We start from the raw sequence: 17810 nt of genomic DNA, 5'->3' as shown, positions 1-17810 counted from the left end.
CCCTAAGCACTGGGATAAAATTCTCTCATGAAAACAGTGTTTAAGCAAATGTTCGAAATGGAGCAGTATCAGCAGGACAGATCGAGAGACTTCCATAAGCTATATATTATAGAGCAGTGATTAGAAAAGTCTTTTAAATGTAGAAGAGGTACATTCAAGTAAAGGAGTATAAAACTAGGTTTCCAAAATCTAGTATTTTATAATGTCTAATGATAATATTTTAAACAAAGAACTGCTAACTAAAAATTAGAAACACTGCCATTTTTCAGACTGGTAAATCTAATCCTTGTTTATGAGACTTCGGATGGCTTGTTCTGATATTTTTCTACCTATATCTTTTGTGTCAATTTTAAGTGTCAAAAGGCCCCTATCTTTTAGAAAATAAAATAATTAATTGTAAAATGAAATTGTTCAATAATAGTCCTGCATATGATCAGGCAGCAAAAAAAAAGTCAATCAGAAAAGTCATAAGATTGCAATTTTTGCACCCTTTATTTACCAGAAAATATAATACTAGCCAATAAGGTAGGCCAACTGAACTTGGATGCCTGGAGTAAAGGCATTTTTGCAACATCTTCCATAATAAAAATGTAAATCGTAGTAGAAGAAAAAGCTTTTTTTCCACAGGGGTGGACCTCAAGGAACATCAAACCTGCAAATGACAATCCTTGAGGATCCTCCTGGATCATCTGAGTATGCATCTAATCATTCTTCTACTTAACATAATCCTTTTCAGTGTAAATTTATCAGCTGTTAGGACAGCTGCACTAGGGCTCACAGGGTTTCAACCAGTAACGTCACTGGGAGCACTAGGGCGCGTGCAGTCAGGCTGGTGTTAAGCCAAAAAAAATAGCCTGATCATACAGAGCACATATATGACATCACCTGATATCTGTCTCTGGTTTCCACAGCCAGATTAGCCATTCTATGGCACAGCACACCTATAGATTAATATTGCTGTTTTGTTTAGAAAGAGGACTCTGTTTTTCAGCAAAACTTTTATATATTGCTATTTCATCAGCTGAAGAAAACTGAACTGAAAACAAATCACAAATATAAGAAATTAGACTAAGATTTAAATTTGAATCTTAAACTGAAATTTGAATATTTAAAACATATTATTTTAGTTTGTTTGCTCTCCAGTCATTCTGAAACTGGAAATGAATATAAATAACATGAGAACCTGCAGTTCTGAATGACTGATTTTAGAAACTGCACACCTATCCGCATCCTGACACCCCTATTCATAGTTGCATTTAGCTTTTATGGAAAATTTGATTTTCCTATTGCACTATAATTACTGAAGCTATGCTAATTACCTCTTATCTTCTTTATACTGTCTATCAGTTTGTTATAATAGTTTAATAGATTATATTACCTCTTACTCTTCTTTTCCTACGGTCTCTAGCTGGTGACTTAAAGGTCAATGTTTAGTTAGCTAAAATGACTACTTAAAGCTAGAGTTTATCAGAAAACCATTTCCCTCCTTTTGGAATTCCACCCCTGCTGAGACAAATTCAGATTCCACTTTTTTAACAACTATTTGATATAGAAACTCTTTATTGAACAGAAATTCCAAAAATGTTTCGGTTATGAAATACTATAAATGTACATTTTCTGTGGAGTCTAAACATTTTGATATTGTGTGGATCTAAATTGACTTTCATACAAAGCTTTAATTTCAAAATTAATGCAACATATCTTTATACCATGAAAATTACTACATCATATAACATTCTGTGCATTCTGAGAAAAGTTCTAATTAAGGAATATAAGCTGTATGCAAGAAGTGGAAATTATCGTCCCAGTTTTCAGAATATATGTACATACAACATACGTAAAGATAGCTAGATAATGACGTGTGCCAGAGTCAAGTTTCAAGACATTTCAACAAACCAAAACATTTTGCTTATGTGAACAGACTAGATAAATGAGCTAGAAATTAACATTTCATTTTGATTTTCTCAGTTGGAGATTTGCAAAAAAATCAATGATTTTCTAGGAAATATATTAAACATAAACATTGTCTTTTTTCATTGCTCTTTGGGTTCTGGAGTTTCAAGATTTTTTTTTTCCTTAGAGATCTAAAACAAAAAAATCACTATCCCTCTTTGATGCTGATTGGATTGGTTATGCATGGACAACCAATATCTTTGAAATTTGAACCAGTTACTGAAATCCTTTAATAGTAGCCTAAACATTGATATAAAATTGCTTTTTTGTTGCTGTTTAAGCCTACTTGCCAACCTAGATTGTTGCAGTATTTATTATCAGAAAATAAAATAGTTACAGGTTCAGAAATCATTTGTAGGTATCAATTCTACTACAATTTAAGAATTCTTTATTTAATCCAAGCCTTTGTTTTCCTTCTTACATTCTTGATATTTTCAAAAATAAAGTAAGTAAAGCCTAAATTAAGATGTACCTTATTGAGGAAAAAAAAAATATTTAGCATTGAACTGAAAGTATAGTTCGGAAAAAGGTATCTTAGATGTTCCTAATTCATACACTACTGATAGTTCACAATTTTGAAGGAAGTCTTTTTAGTTTAGATTTGAAGTTTTAGCATTATAGATGTATAAATAGAACCTATGGATGTATTAGGCTATGATTTCAACTATAATTCCCTCTGAAACTTGTGATTATACTAAACAAATTAAAATCTAGCTTTTTTATTCCAGGATTTTAGTTTAATGAAAGATTAAAAGTATATGAATCGTTCAAATCGTAGCCTAATGAAAAGCTGTAAATTGAGGCACCATAAATAGTATGTATGTGTGTATACTTATATAAATATGTGTGTATATATATGTATATTTCTAAAAACAAATGATAATGCAATGAAATTAAGAAAACAGTAGGGCAAATCAAATATACTTGCTAGTATTAAACATCTAGTGCCTATGGTTGATTACATGGAGGAGGAAATTCTCATCTCTGGACCTAAATATAAACGACTCTCGGGGGGGGGGGGGGGGGGGGGGAGGGAGACATTCTTCAGCACCTTCAGAGATTTTTCTGGAAGTATCTGCCACACAAATACAGCTCTAAGAATATCTCTGTTGCAAGGAAAGTAACCCCAAATGTTTAATTCCATTTATTTTTCACCTCAAGGTAAAAGTTTATGAAATAAAATTTGTTTGTAAGTGAAAGCTTGTGTGTTCTCCAATTAATTTTAATGAGAGAAGTAACTCTTTTAATTAGCAGAATGAGATAAGGGACTGAGCTGTATGTAAGCTTTTTTAGTCTAACTAGACTAAAAAAAAAGCCATGAGCAATCATTCCAGCTATTTAGATGGTAGTTTGGTCTTATTCTCATAGTATATGGACAAAAAAACAGAAGATGCCCAAAGCTTGCTAAAGGGTGCAGAGAAGGGGACAGAGGAAGACATGTTTCTGCATCACAGTGGTTCTACTGAGCCCATTATAATTATGTAATATGAGATATTTATTGCACGCCATATTCCATTCACACAAAACACCTTTAAATTGCTGCTTCTAAGTCTGTCCCACATCTATCAAATTTAACCCCTTCTGCATTTTATTTTTATACCTTATGGAGTACAACATTGATCACATCATTAAGACAAGGAGAAAATGGAAAGGGAGAATAACAGAAAATTCTTCAAAGCCTGCCCTGCCATGCATTCGGACTGAATTTCAGATGCATGTTTCAGGTTACCTAACAGTGCAGCTGGGTAACAGGAATTCTCCAGAAATCTTCCCCCCCTCTCCCTTTATTTCTTCTAGTCCTTAATGCAAATAAATACAATATTTTCTACGATCCATTACATGGGGAAGAGTACAGTCTTCATTTAATAAAGATTCATTTATAAAAACATTTATAAATCCTAGAAACATCTAGAAATTCTAGATGATCAATCTCAGAGCAGCCAGGTGTTTCAGACTGCATGCTCCTTCTCATGCTCATACCATTTTGTGTCTCTTATCTCTAAGCTACCTATGTTACAGGCATTGAGAAATTTCCTTTCTTCCATTGCTGATTTAAAATTAGCTTTATCTGCAGTGTTAAGTTTTATGGGGCTCCATACCTGAGAATTAGAGACGGACAAAAATTTTCAAATCTTTGCATACCCCAGAGCATCTAACAGCAGCAGAACGTTATTTATGTGACAGATAACACATATGGAAAATATACTGAAAGAGCTAATATGAGGAAGTGCAGGTAAGAGGCTAATTTCAGACATCAAAGCCCATATATTGCAACTTAACACACTGCCAACTTGCCACAAATATAAGCCCACATGGAGTGGGCACTGAAGCTGCCGAGGCTGAAAAACAACTGCATATCGAGCAGCACTCTGTGAAACAGCTTTTACGCTGTGAAATAAGCTTTTTTTTTTTCTTTTCATCTGCCAAGAAAAAAAAATAATCCTATTTTTTGGCCAGAACATTTTCATGTTGATCCATAAATACATTTTTTAAACCTCAGGAACTGGTTTTTTTCCTCCTTCTCAATTGAACAAGTAATTTAGCAGCTCAGTGATAGCTCTACAAAGGGAATTTTCCCACTCCTCATCCTTCCCAGGGGTTTTAAACACAATATATTTGGTGGCTGCCATTAAAAAGTCAGCCTAGACCTCTAGCAGCTGCTAAGCCATGACTCACATATCTTTGTCAAAAATAGGGAAAGTATTACAGAAATAATTCATACAAATAAAAAACTTCTGTAAGGTGTGCTTAAAAATGATGATTTTTTATTTACAGTAGCTAATTTATTTATGAGTTGAATTAGTGACCCAAGTCAAAATTTTAAATTAATATTAATTTATAGCAAATATCAGAATATATATTTTTACACGTGTAAGTTTTTGTACTCAATTTTCTTTTTTTTATTCTTTAAGTAGATATTGCTAATCCTTCAATTTTAAGTTTTGCTTTGTTAAATTATAGTTTTCCTTTTCTCTCTCTCTCTAGTACAAATTTTGTCAATTATTCTTAACTATTGTCATCTGCAAAAAGGAGACATTGAAAGCAATTTAGCATAACAGGATTTTTGTACGTCCTGAACACAGACAGTTCTTTAGTGGATGGTAAATCAAGTTCATGGAATGAATCACAGAAAAAAGAAAACTCAAATGTTTTAAGTGTTTGATTTTGTTGAATGTCCTCAAAAAGCCTATTCAATACAAAGCACAATAGCTTTCTCTGTCCTCCGTATGCTATTAACTTTTGTGGGGACATATGTATAATTTTACAATTTTCAGTGGGAAATTTGGAGAACAGGTCAAGGTGACAGCAACTCTGTGAAATAATTTCCTTGGTAAATCTCTAAACCATAAAAAATTCAGCTCTTAAGACTTTATCACACACACCCCCCAATCTGCTTTTTGAAAGCACATTTAACCTGAAATTTTAGACATTCGAATATAAAGACCAGGAACTTCTCCTGTGCTCTTTAAGCACAATAGCTTATGCCCAACAGTGTATAAAACACCCTTTCTCAGCCATAGTTCTTCTTTCCTCTCTTTTCTTCAGCTTCCTGAATTGGCTGCCAAAAAAAGCTTGTGGAGAAAGGAAGATACCTCGCAACTGTAACCCTAAACACCAAAAGAAAGGCTTGAGAAATAAAACACTGCTGACATGGTACACCCTGTAGGAAACAAACCTGCAAGCACACAGAGAGATGTGCACAAGAAAACAATACCAAATATGATACTTTTTACCTAAAGATTTTCATCTTGAATTAAGAAAAGGAAATTAAAATGTGGGCAATGTACTGCAGAAAGATTTTTTTTTTTTTTTTGTTATTCAGTTTGACAATCACTGCTTCTTATTTTGCTTGAGAAAGAAATAGAGAACATTTTCAGAGTTCAGAGCATTGTCATTTTCATGCATATACAAGTTACTTTAATTATTCACAGAGGAAAAAAAAGAGGAAATGCAAAACGGCTGTCTTCCATCAGTTCTACCTGTCCAAAATTTCTTTTAAAACAGCTATAGGCCTAAAGGGTTCAAATTTAGACTATATATATGATTAGAATAAGGTCAGAGCTAGAGTTAGGAAAGAGAAAACCTAGAGCCCCAGCTGGAGTGGGGCTGCAAAGGGCATGTCAAAGGAGATGCTGGGCTGCACTAACCTTGCTCCCAGCACAACTTTGTCTTTTAGGTCAAATATGGTGCTGATGGGCTCAGGTTCAGGCCACACTGGAAACTAGAGGTACAAAGGTAGGTGACAGTTAGGGTTCTGGATAAGAGATAAAGTCCCAGAGCCCCACGGGGAGTGGGGCTGCAAAAAAGCGTGCCAGAGAAAATGTGGAGCTGCCTCACAGTTGATCCCAGGACAACCTTTGCCTCTCCGCTACAAATGGGTCTTGTGGCATCAAATTCAGGCCCCACCTGAGCTGAGGGCTGGGGCTAGGGCTACAGTTAGTGTTAGAGTTAGGAGAGAGAGAAAGCCTGGAGCCCCAGGTGGAGACGGGTTGTAAAGCGCATGCGAAAAGAAATGCAGGGTTGTTTCAAAGTTGCCCCCAGGGCAACCTAATTTTTTAAGACAGATATGGGGTGATCGGCTTGTGTTCAGGTCACATCTGAGATTAGTGGTAGGGTTAGGGTTGGGGTTAGGGTTAGGAGAGAGGGAAAGCCTAGAAGTCTGCGTACATGGAGTGGTGCTGCCAAAGGCATGCCAAACAAAATGCTGAGCTGCACCAAGATTACTCCCAGGACAGCTTCCTTTTCTTAGGCCAGGTATGGGGCTGAAGGGCTCAGGTTCATGCCACACCTGAGATTAGGAATACTGTTAGGATTAGGAGAGGGAGAAAGCCTAGAGTTCCATTGATTGTCTATGCTGATTTATTCTGTTTATTTTAAAACGCATGGCTTTTAAATATAACACTTGAAATAAAACGTACTTCACTTTTTTATAAAAGAGGAACAAGAACTAGCAATGAAATATTCATAAACTCTAACATTAACTTTCTCCTAAGATCATGTATTAACAATTTTTTGACATCTTATTGAAAAATGTTTGACCTAGGCTTGAAATCTTACCTATCAAAAATTGTGATGTACTACAATTTGGAAGAATGCTTAGGAAAAACTCAAAAGCAGAAGGAGAAAGTTGGTACTATCTTTTTTTTTTTTTTTTTTGACTTATGATAGAAGTAAATAAGATTTGTTATGCTAAATCTCACTGTGAGGAGGGAACTTTTTAAGTAAAAAAAGAGAGAGATAAAATCTTCATGAACTTCTATCTCCTCCAACCTCTTGTTTTGGAAAGAAAAAACGTCAAAAAACACTCTGTGAACATTAAAGCCTACATTTTAACCTTTTTAAGAAGACTTCTCTTATTTATCAGTTATAGTAGGAAAAAAAACATATTTTTTCATAACAAGTTAAGTTTAATAAACCAGATTGCTTTAGATATGTGATGATATCCCTTACAAGCAAATGGAGTAATAACTCCAGTTGCTATACCACTATCTCAGAATTCAGTTCTTCCAGACTGGTACATTTGATTTCAGGTTTTAAGATGAACCGAATCAGAAAATTATCCATCCAAAAAAGAGAGATCATCTAAAAGATAAACAAACATTTTTTAAACACTTGGCTGAGAAACTGCAAGTCCTATTCCCCTGTCTCTGTCATATATCCAGACCTTCAGTAGGCAGACAATAAGGTAGACTGAAAAAGAACAAAAAGCTAGAGGAAAGAAACATGCTAGAAAAGTGAAAGCCTAATAGGGAAATTAAAAAAAAAAAAAAAAAAAAAAAAAAAGAAGAAGAAGAAGAAAATGGAAGAAAAAATCTGTACAATGTTTTGTAGAAAGTGAAGAAGCAGAGAATAGGAAGGCAAAAAAAGAGAGATGATATTAGATGAAGAATTAAAAAAAAAAAAGTCATAGAAAATGAGAAACAGACTAAAGTAAGTTGATAGTTCCCTGAATTCAGTGGTTATTGCAATTAGTAAGTTCTTACATGAAGAACTGAGAGGATTTGGACAATTAGCAAGGTGTTGTATCTCTCAAAATTTTGTAAGTATAGCTGCCAAACACCTTTACCAAAGAAATGTCTAGAATAGTATATAAAAAAATGTTCAAAACTATCACTTGATGACTGCTTCAGATCTGTGAAATTATTTTGTGCTCACTGATGATGCTCACAGGGTACTTCAACTGCTACTCTTACTAATCTACTAATTTAGTGACTAAACATCACTAATACAGACTTGCCCAGTAACTCCTCTAGTACAAATGTAATAGTGGTTATTGAGAAAAGCAGATGAAAGAGCATGCTAACTATGAGCTGTTGCAACTTTAGAAATTACCTCTTGCTGTTTAACCACTTATTATTATGTATTCTCTTATCTAAAATAGGCATGATATTTTCCTTTCTTTAATACTTTAAAATCTGTGGATAAGTAGAGCTATTGTCATGTACCTATATGTATCTACCCATATGCATAAAGTGCATACTTATGTCATTTATCTCTGCATTTCTGCACTGTCAATATATATAAAAAAGGCATTCTTAAAGTAATTTACCATTAATTAAAAAACAGTAAAAAATACAATACAAATTCTTGTGCTGTGTTTTTTTCTCATTTAATAAAACTGTGACAAGCCATATCAATTGCAGCAACAACATTTTATCTTCTGTTACTCCTAACCTTGTCTAGATAAACATACAAGTAAACCCTGAACCACAGAATCTCCAAATCACACAGAATGGTTGAGATCGGAAGGGACCTCTGGAGATCATCTAGTCCAACCCTCTGCTCAAGCAGGGTCACCTAGAGCATGTTAGACAGGATCACATGCAGGTGGGTTTTGAATATCTCCAGAGTCTCCAGGACTCCACAACCTCTCTGGGCAACCTTTTCCAGTGCTCTGGAGTCATCCTCATAGGAAAGTTTTTCCTTATACCTGGATGGAACCTCCTGTGTTTCAATTTGTGCCCATTGCCTTCTATCTTGCCGTTTAGCACCACTGATAAGAGTTTGTCACCTTGACACCCTTCTTTAAGATGAAATGCCCTGTCAGTCTTCTCTTTCCCCAGGCTGAAGAGGCCCAGCTCTCGCAGTCGTTCCTCAGATGGCAGATGCTCCAGCCCTCTGATCCTCTTTGTAGTCCTATGCTGGACTCTCTCCAGTAGCTCCATGTCCCTCTTGTACTGGGGAGCCCAGAACTGAATGCAGTACTCGAGATGAGGCCTCAGCAGGGCTGAGGAGAGGTGCAGAATCACCTCCCTCGACCTGCTGGCAACACTCTTCCTAATGCACCCCAGGAGACCATTGGCCTTCTTGGCCACAAGGGCACGTTGCTGGCTCATGGTCAACCTGTCATCCGCCAGCACTCCCAGGTCCTTCTCTGCAGAGCTGCTCTCCAGAAGGTCAGCCCCCACGTTCTACTAGTGCCAAGGGTTATTTTTCCCTAGGTGTAGGACTCTGCACTTGCCCCTGTTGAACCTCAGGAGGTTCCTCTCCGCCCAGCTCTCCAGCCTGTCCAGGTCTCCCTGAATGGCAGCACAGCCTTTTGGTGTATCAGGCACTCCTCCCAGCTTTGTATCATCAGCAAACTTGCTGAGAGGCACTCTGACCCTTTATCCAGTGGATGAATAAGCTGAACAAGACTGGACCCAGCGCTGAGCCCTGGGGGACACCACTAGCCACAGGCCTCCAACTAGACTCCATGCCACTGATGGCGACCCTCTGAGCTCTGACTTTCAGCCAGTGCTCAGTCCACCTCACTGTCCGCTCGTCTAACCCACACTTCCAGAGCTTATCTAGGAGGATGTTATGGGGGACAGTGTCAAAAGCCTTGCTGAAGTCAAGGCAGACAACGTCCACTGCTCTCACCTTGTCTACCCAGCCAGTCATTCCACCATAGGAGGCTATTGGATTGTTTAAGCAGGATTTACCCTCGGTGAATCCGTGCTGGCTACTCCTGATCACCTTCTTTTCCTCCATATGCCTGGAGATGACATCCAGAAGGAGCTGTTCCATCAGCTTTCCAGGGATGGAGGTGATGCTGAACGGCCTAGAGTTGCCTGGGTGCTCCTCCTTGCCCTTCTTGAAGCCTGGAGTGACACTGGCTTTCTTCCCATCCTCAGGCACCTCTCCAGTTCTCCAGGACCTTTCCAAGATGATGGAGAGTGGCTTGGCAACAACATCTGCCAGCTCCCTCAGTACCCGTGGGTGCCTCCCATCTGGGCCCATGGATTTGTGGGTGTCAGGCCTGCCCAGAAGGTCTCTAATCCTTTCCTCCTCAACCAAAGGAAAGTCTTCCCTTCTCTAGACTTTCTCCCTCACATCCAGGCTGCATGATTCCTGAGGGCTGCCCTTAGCAGTGAAGACTGAAGCAAAGAAGGCATTCAGTAATTCTGCCTTCTCTGTATCCGTTATCACCAGGGCCCCCACCCCATTCAGTAACGGGCCCATGTTTTCCCTAGTCCTCCTCTTGCTGCTGATGTATTTGCAGAAGCCCTTCCTGTTGTCCTTGACATCCCTTGCCAGACTCAATTCCATATGGAGGCATATGGAGGAAAAGAAGGTGATCAGGAGTAGCCAGCACGGATTCACCGAGGGTAAATCCTGCTTAAACAATCCAATAGCCTCCTATGGTGGAATGACTGGCTGGGTAGACAAGGTGAGAGCAGTGGACGTTGTCTGCCTTGACTTCAGCAAGGCTTTTGACACTGTCCCCCATAACATCCTCCTAGATAAGCTCTGGAAGTGTGGGTTAGACGAGCGGACAGTGAGGTGGACTGAGCACTGGCTGAAAGTCAGAGCTCAGAGGGTCGCCATCAGTGGCATGGAGTCTAGTTGGAGGCCTGTGGCTAGTGGTGTCCCCCAGGGCTCAGCGCTGGGTCCAGTCTTGTTCAGCTTATTCATCCACTGGATAAAGGGTCAGAGTGCCTCTCAGCAAGTTTGCTGATGATACAAAGCTGGGAGGAGTGCCTGATACACCAAAAGGCTGTGCTGCCATTCAGGGAGACCTGGACAGGCTGGAGAGCTGGGCGGAGAGGAACCTCCTGAGGTTCAACAGGGGCAAGTGCAGAGTCCTACACCTAGGGAAAAATAACCCTTGGCACTAGTAGAACGTGGGGGCTGACCTTCTGGAGAGCAGCTCTGCAGAGAAGGACCTGGGAGTGCTGGCGGATGACAGGTTGACCATGAGCCAGCAACGTGCCCTTGTGGCCAAGAAGGCCAATGGTCTCCTGGGGTGCATTAGGAAGAGTGTTGCCAGCAGGTCGAGGGAGGTGATTCTGCACCTCTCCTCAGCCCTGCTGAGGCCTCATCTCGAGTACTGCATTCAGTTCTGGGCTCCCCAGTACAAGAGGGACATGGAGCTACTGGAGAGAGTCCAGCATAGGACTACAAAGAGGATCAGAGGGCTGGAGCATCTGCCATCTGAGGAACGACTGCGAGAGCTGGGCCTCTTCAGCCTGGGGAAAGAGAAGACTGAGGGGGGATCTTATCAATGTGTACAAGTACCTGAAGGGAGGGTGTCAAGGGGACCGGGACAAACTCTTTTCAGTTTTCCCGTGTGACAGGACAAGAGGCAATGGGCAGAAATTGAAGCACAGGAAGTTCCACTTGACCGTGAGGGGAATTTCTTCCCTGTGAGAGTGACGGAGCACCGGAACAGGTTGCCCAGAGAGGTTGTGGAGTCTCCTTCTCTGGAGATCTTCAAGGCCTGCCTGGATGCAACCCTGTCTAACAGGCTCTAGGTGACCCTGCTGAGTCGGGAGGTTGGACTAGATGATCTCCAGAGGTCCCTTCAACCTTACTGATTCTATGATTCTATGATTATCTTCTCCTTTATTCATGGGTTAAGTAAGTTAGAATTTTAAAAAGCAAAAAACAGTTTTTGTGTGGGTTTCTGTGCCAGCTGTCCCACATAACAAGGTAGCTTGTACAGTAGTCAGAGTGAAATTCAGAGTAAAGCTGGATGCAAACATAGCACACAGCAATAGTTGGAACAGTGGAGGAAATTAGATCAAAATTAGATCTAATAAACTCGTGCCCCCTCAATCACAATAGAACATTCTGCTTTCACATTTCTCTGCTACAAGAAAGACCAACAATGCTCCCCACTTCTGTACTGCACTTCCGTAACTCTTCAGCTGTGCCTCATTTGGTTAAAAAGAACTCTTAGATTATACTCTATGTCTAGTTTATCTTGTTGCACGCCAGCTTTGTCTGGTTGCTGTATACCTCATTAGGGTAATGAAGCCCACATTCAAAAGTAGGAGTTCATCTCTAAAGACAGCATATGAGGAGGCCATCTCACCTTTTTTTGGGTTTCGATGGTGCGTTCAGAGATATTTTTCCCCCTCTGTAAGATAATGACAGAACATTAGATAACACTAATCAGAACAGACCAACAGAAGACCCCAAACATTTCTTCATTAAGTAATATGAGCTCAAATCACTCCAAATTAAGTAAATGTAGCAGGGAAAACACAAATTACTGTTCCTCCTTTCTGATGTTCAAGTACTTTTTTATCCAGTCCAAGATGGGAACAATCTGGACTTACCAAATCAAATACACTCTTCATTTCCTTCTGTTTCAGGCTAGGAGGCCTCTTTGAGAAGAGGGAAGCTAAACATAAACTAGCAAGATTATAAAAACTTGATTTTAAAATCTTTAGGGCTGTTTTGTCCATAGGAGATATTAAAATGATCAATTCTTTTGATCACTGATTTATGGGAAAGGGAGAAAAGTCCTTAATTAAACATCTCCGAGATAAGAATATGCAACAATAGCACACAGAAAACAACTAATCACAACACATTTAAAAGCTAAGACTAAACAGTATTTCCTTTTCCTTTCTGATTTATTCTCATGTACTTTATCCTTGCAGGGAAAGAGCAGAATATGCTTTAAGGAAAAGAGTTTTCTTTTTCCTCTTTCTACAAATTTTTATTACTCATAAAAAGAACAACAGTTGAAAAGCTGAATGTTTCTTACAGTCCACTAGGATCATCATGCAAATTCACCTTAGGAGATTAAAATACCTTAAGTTATATTATCCAGGTTGGAGACACACAACTGGTATTTCTGATTTTAAGGAATTATAGTCAAAAAAGGCAATCCTTTTGCCAAGCTGTTTAGGGTTCTCTCTCTTTCTCAGCTAGGAATTGTCCGAAAAGGCAAAAATTTCTCCCCTCCCTTTTTTTGTGCTTAATAAACAGGAGGGGGGCCTAGATATAATCCTTCTAAAATCCTTTTTTTTTTCCCCTTCTTCTTCTTCTTCTTCTTTTAAGTGGAGGATTGGTATTTATAGTTCTAATTTCCTGAGAATATGCTTCAAAACCCATTTGCATTATTTGAAGAAAAAATATGGTATTTGTATTTGAAAAGCAGACTTGTCTGGCACTGTTTTTTCCAGACAAAATAAATGCAAGCATATTTCCGCATTCATGCAGAAATGTCATACTTTACAGTAGGAATTTGCAAACTTCAATAGTTGTTATTTGTTTAAACTGTTTTATCTTTGTTTAAAGTGATTGGAATATAGCTGTTTAAAATACATGAAGATCTAGGATTTTTTCTTGATTTCAGATCTATACACTTTACTAAAATATTTTGTTATACCCATTCCAACATTTCTTTAAAAATTCTACTTTTGTGTTAGGCATTACAAACGTTGCAATCTATTCTCTCCTACTCTATTTTCTACATTTCTTAATCACAGTTTTAGTGGTAACCAAGTGTGAGCCTGTGCAAATAGAAGAAATAAATGTGTGATAATGGATGAAGTCCTGATGATTAGTCTTCTGAATTCAAACTATTGATTCTAACTAGCCACTGTCACAGATTACTGTCAAGCTGGTACAATATAGTGATGATGGGCTAACTAGTTGGCTAACTAACTTACCTGTTGCATAGATGACTGTGCTGATGTAGCATGTTAGTAGCAATTCCACACTGCTGATACAGGGAAGATTGAAGAATAACCATGTTAAGCAATATTAAGGCTTTCAATTTTACCAAATTATCCAAGTACTTATTTTTCTTAATCTTTTTGACTTGATTCTCATACTTCAGCCTTTAATTTAAAATAAAAATTTTGCACAATTATGTCATTTGTATAGTATCGGTCTATATGTCTAGATGTCTAGTAATGTCTAGAAGAATATTACACTACTTTTCAGAAGCTGATCTAAAGTTAATTTTTCCAATTGCTTTGAGTGATTTGAGTATTTTTTGTTTATTTGCTTTTTTTCTTCCCCTTGGGTGGAAAGGCAATCAAGTTCTAGCACCTGATGCACAAGCATTAACACAGAAAAGCACAATGAGCATCAGTAATGAAAGCAAAATAAAAAAGAGGAAAAGAACAACTGAGTTTAAGAAACACTTAAAGAAAGATGTCAGAAGCCACCAAAATATAAACTGTGTTTCAAAATCCTCTACTGATGGAAATCAGCATAGCTCTACTAAAGACAATCTGTTACTGTATTTCAGGCAGTAGTATTTGAATAAACTCTTGAACTATAAAGAAATCTTTTAGTCGAACAAGTAAGAATTTATATTCAAGGCAACATTATATTCTCTCTAGGATTGGGGTCTATCCAAGTCTGATTTATTTCTTTAGAGGGTCTTTGATATGTAGGAATCTTTCATTTTTTCATTAAATATGATGTATCTGTGATAAAAATCATTATTCCTATTTAACTCAGAAAATATCTATGTTCTACCAAAAACACAGCAAACAAAGGACAAATTCCTTGCACTGAAGTACCAACTGAATATCAATTGACAAATTTAATAAAATACACAAATATAAGACTTCACACTTCCTTAACTGGTACAATCTTTAAATAAGAATGTAAAAGGTGCTTAAATGTTAATTTTTTTTAAAGGCTATGAAAAGTATCTGTTTTGTAGTAGAAAAATGACAAGAACTTAGAATTTAACATTATGGTTTGTATTTAAAGGTACATAAGTACATTATTGTACAATTTTGTGACTATCACTAATGTAATCAACATTTAATAAACAACATGCTAATTAATAAAAAGTCAAATAAACGGAAAAAATTTTTCAAGGTCTTGATAATAAAATTTAATTTTAAGATTTATTTCAACCTAGTTCTCTTGAGCTAGTGATCTTGCTCTACAAAATAGATTAGGTCTAGGAGTCTTTGCCTTCCTTTTTAAAGTGAATACATTATGAAGTTGGAGAATATCCTTGTAACTATGGCCTCAGAGTCAGTTAGACTTCCCAATAACCTAAGGCAGAACAAAACACATTGGGACTGTTCTGGGCACACTGCCTAGGTTTCCTTTGTGAGCCTACTGATTTCTTTTCTTGTTCGAAAGGGTAAGGGAAGTTTTATCCATAGAATAACAACAACAACAAAAAAAAAAAACAAAATTGAAAAACTTTTTTTAAAAAAAAAAAAACTCTGAAATCATTTAAATTATTACATCTAGATATACTCAAAGATGGTTGGAAGCATAATTAAGTAAATGAAGCTCAGGTCACAGTAAATCAACCTTATTCCCATTGAGTAACATTTCACAGAAAGACCAGTATCTTCTAGCTTTCTCAACCTATTCTACATCATGGAAATAACCACTTTTCTCCTCCCTCCCTAGATATTGAGTTCACTGATATATTTTTCATTTCACTTCTTGAAGAATGACATGCAGCAAACACAGCCACCTTGCAGTGTAGAAAAATCAATTAAAATTAAAATTACAGTCATGTGAATGAGTTATGGCTGGTAAGATCCTCAAATCTTGTTATTTCCAGGATTATTTCAGTCTCATCAGTAAGAAATAATATTTTTTTAGACTTTTTTGTTTATTTTATCATGTAGTCATTCCAGAAATATTGTAAATGTGGAGCTCAGGCACAGGATTATCTCACCTGATTTGATCAGGTGCTAGATCAAGTGACAGATTATAAAGAGAAAATTTGTAAGGCAGGAGCATAGATGCTTAAGTGAAACATATACACCTGTTCTCTCTGGATACCTTGCTCTCTTCAGTGTTTAGGGGCGTTAGACCAGAGGAACTCCTACCTAATAAGACAACTAATAAAGGAATTATCAACAATTTAACACTTTAAAATAACAAAGACAAAAATGTATCTCAATAAGTAATGCAAATGTTTAACTTTCTGAATGTCAGACAGTAAAAAAGCCTCTTCATTATCATTCTGCTTTTACTTTAAAGAAAAATTCTTTGGGGGACAAAAAGTGAAGTGTGATCATTAATAAGTTCTGCCTACAAAGATGAGTTTTAATCAGAGCCTCAAATTAGGAGGTAGAAGATAGATCAGGAGTGATATTTCCAGATTTACAGAACATCTCTAGAAAAGGGTATGAATACTGGAACTGTAACCCTATTTCTTTCTCTTCTGCACATGTAGCTCAAAAGACATATTATGAATGTATCTAGTCAAAAAAATGGCATGCACAACATTCACTTTTCATGTGATCAGCTTGTGCTTCACGCGGCACACTATGAAAACCCTACAAAGCAATTCAAAGCTTTCATGTCATCTGTAGATATACAAAATTTCTAAGCTTTCTAACAAAAAAAATGTTTTTGTTTATTTTTCCATTTACATGGAAAGAGCTGTTCATACTATTCAAAATAAAAATCCTGAATTAATCCTTGGTCTATTCTGCCTGAAATCTATATGTTAATACATTACGCAGATATTGCTTCAGACATAACCAATGTAGACATTAAATTTGACTCTTCTTCCACAACAATTTTTAATATCAGTATTGAGGCACATTGTATAAAATTGAATGCAAGACATCTCACCAGCCTGACCTGGTAGAAAAGCTTTTTCTGTCTCATCTGCTTTAGAGATATTCTCTCATAAAAGCTCTGCAAATTGCCTATCAATTTGCGTGACATTAAATAATCTTTTTAGAATTACTTCATTACAAAATATTCAGCTGCAGCATATGTCACTTAAGAAGAATACTCTTACATATAAAGGGATGATTCATACGGGCTGCAGGGACTGGCGTTCCACTGTAAATAATATGTGCATCAAAATCTGAAGACTATAGAAAACAGTAAACAATGGTAAATTATCCTATGTTTCATACACTTTATCTTCATGCAGGTTTTTAAAATCTCATGTCCAAAGAGCTAGTGGCTAACAACTTTTGATTTTTCACCTTTGAGACAATGCAGGACGATATCTGTCAGTTCGCAAGTAAAAACAAGTTTGTGATCTGAAACTTGTCTCTTTGGGATGTTTATCCACATCAAAAAACACAGCTTGTTTTTTTTACAATCAGCTAATCCCATTCACAGTAGCACTTATACAACAGTGGCAGGAGTGTTGCAGGTCAGGTAATTTCTATGTAGGGAATACTGAGAGGAAATTTTAGCCCTTATTTGGGACTACATATCATTTTTTGATTGATACAAGGTTTTCGATATACCTCATGTGCATTGGAGACTTAAGGAGGAAAATTTCTTTTGGGGGGGGTAATGATTTATAAAAATGGAATTTTTGGAAGCATTGATTGATTTCAGCTAAAAAATTGTTTGGAAGGTTTACAAGTGCAGAATGAAATTTTAAGTGTGAGAGTAGGAAGTATACTTGAATGTATGCAACAGAAGCTGCTGGCTGAATGATGTCTAGGATATTAAGTTAACTCTTGGGTCTCTTGGTTCAAATCTCAGTTTTTATTCAGACTTGTTTCACAGTAATATCTGACCACTCTTTTGACTGCAGGTAAGAAATGTCTCTGTGTCACAGGTACAAAATTAAGACATTGGACATTTTAAGAGATTTTCAAGGACGATATAGAGGAAACCTCTGAAAGATGTTAAGAAAAAATGCCTGATTTCCTTAAGTCTTCTGA

The sequence above is a fragment of the Rhea pennata genome, chromosome 2 (assembly GCF_028389875.1).
Source record: "Rhea pennata isolate bPtePen1 chromosome 2, bPtePen1.pri, whole genome shotgun sequence".
Taxonomy (NCBI): domain Eukaryota; kingdom Metazoa; phylum Chordata; class Aves; order Rheiformes; family Rheidae; genus Rhea; species Rhea pennata.
Note: the sequence above shows the minus strand (reverse complement) of the source record.